A 2,404-nucleotide genomic window follows, 5' to 3' on the forward strand; every position below is an offset into this window, starting at 1 on the left:
TTCTTTCTTGCTGTATTGTACTTCTTTATCACGTCTTTTAACTTCGCTTCAATTCTCTGTTTGCTAAGCACTGGAAGACCAGCTTTATTCCATATGCAAACTACATCTTTCAGCAGTTCATCTTTCAAATCTTTGAAATGGGGTGTTTTCTTCAAAAACTTAGAATTAGTTTCAGCTACTTTCTTCTTCAAGTAAAAGTAGTGACTGACTATATCTGAATTAAGGGGAAGCACATTTCCCTAAAATTCCTTGAAGTTTTGCATCGACTTACTAATACTTGAACTTAATGCCATAATGACACTTAATCAAAAGCTAACGCAGGTGAGCAGCATATCTCTTCCTCAACGGTTACATTATAATATAGCCTAGTAATACAAGGCTTGTGATAATGTTAGGCCTACCTGTTTAACTGGGGCCATAACCAATTCGTTTATGAATACTTTCAGCAATTCAGGTTGATGGGGGTTTTCTGTGCCAAGAATATCTTCAACTGAAGGATACGTACTGCTTTCGTGTTCATGATTTTTTATGGCATTCTTTACGAGTTTTGCTGAAGTTTTAACTATGTGCTCAGTCTCCTAAGATACATTGCTGTCTCTTTCCTGATACCATTTTTTACTTACAATTCCACTAACACTGTCAAGGAGAATAATTTTACTCTTGCTATTTCTTTCGACTAAGCGCAATGAATTTCCATACTTTTCTTTTATTTGGGTCATCTTCAATGAATATATATTATCCCATGTTGGTTTGGTTTTTGAATTTTTATCCTCGGACTGACAAAACCTTGACTGGTTATTCCTGGTAGTTTCGCATACTTAACGTAGGGCCGGTTACCGAGATTGGCAGAGTGAAGTTATTCGATTGCTGTTGCCTGGGAATTACTCCATTCACTAGGTGGCGCTGAATGGAGAGCAGTCCTGAAAGTGCGTTGCTCAAGCGCACACCACGAGAGTCGAACTTGCGCTGCATGAACTTGAGCCGGGCGCGTAACCACTGAGCTAACGGGGCGGACGTTCCTGCATCATGGAATGAAACTTTGCAACGATGTACAACTGTACAAGTCCATATTATCATCTTCCATTTTTTTACATGCAGCATTAAACAATGTCATTTTTTCAGTGGATGTTGGACGACCAGGTATTGAACACTGAGCATCATTTTCAAACCTTGTTCTGCATGGTATCTGGCTTCAGCAGCCACCAGGTCGTGTGCACTAAGCATTCGTTTCTGAACAGTTTTAGCAAGTTCATCGTCTCCTTTATACTTTGGTATAAAGCAAGTGTTACGTAATATATTCCTGACGATTTTGTCCGTACCTCTTCAAATTTATTTCGATCAGGGTGCCAGGGTGTTCATCAAACGTACAACAATATATCCACAGTATAAACACTGCTTTTTAAAGTTGAACGACTGTTCATCTGACCGGGTCGATACTCTCTTGCTACTGGATTGTTCATTGCTTGAGACTGGACGTTTCTTGGATCTCGCATGGTTTCTCAAGAACTTACGACATGATGTATGGATACGTAATATGGCCATTTTCTCTATTTTCTGCAGAGTTGCGACCAGTGTTTCACAATCCAGTTTCAAAGCATGATCAATTATAGTGTCCAAAGAGTGTGTGGTACTATCACTCTCGCAGAAATAAGCTCCAACATGACACAGTGAATCACCAGTCTGATAGCCTTGTCTACGTAACACTTAACACAAATTGCTTTTTCTTCTTGACTTGAATCCATCTACAACAGGGGTTCTTAAATTTATTTTAACGCGGACCCCTTGAAAAAAAATGGTTTGCGTGGACCCCCTTTATGGCCTATAAGTCTAAGAAACTTTTTTAATCAACATGAACTGGACATAACGCAATAAAATTAAAATGAATTGGTAACATAATTTATTGCTATTTGAATAAGGACCTTTTGATGATCCTCCTTTTAGGATGAAACAGGTTGGCAAGGGTTTAGAGAGTAGTAGGGGAAGGGAAGGTAATTTGATACACTTTTAACATTTTTGCCTGTTAACTGAAAATTACATGACAAAAACTATTGATTTAAGCTGATATGAAAGTCTGATCTCTTACACACTTTTTGAAAACATTTTCACTTTTCTATTTTTGTTACTTGTTTTTTAATTGAAATTTTAAAAACGTCACTCAAATGTATCAATTTACCTTCCACGGAAGGTAAATTGATACACCCGGAAGGTAATTTGATACAGTGAAACTAATACAAAAATCCCCTTTGACAGCAAAGCAATAAATAAAAATTTAATGTTTTGTTGGCGTGCTTGGGTGCAAAGATGAATGTTAAGACCTATGTGTGTGGCGAAGCTTCTGCTGCGAGATGGACATGGGAAGGATGATTGGCTAGAGTTCTTATTCTAGGGGGTTGCTTTGCGCTGT

The 2,404-nt window shown here is 38.1% G+C and overlaps 1 pseudogene; it reads right to left on the reverse strand.

Annotated features, from left to right (window-relative positions):
* Positions 1 to 365: 365 nt before the first annotated feature.
* LOC145787261 (uncharacterized) lies at positions 366 to 1,742 on the reverse strand (annotated as a pseudogene).
* Positions 1,743 to 2,404: the final 662 nt, after the last annotated feature.

Source organism: Aplidium turbinatum, chromosome 18 (assembly GCF_918807975.1).
Source record: "Aplidium turbinatum chromosome 18, kaAplTurb1.1, whole genome shotgun sequence".
Taxonomy (NCBI): domain Eukaryota; kingdom Metazoa; phylum Chordata; class Ascidiacea; order Aplousobranchia; family Polyclinidae; genus Aplidium; species Aplidium turbinatum.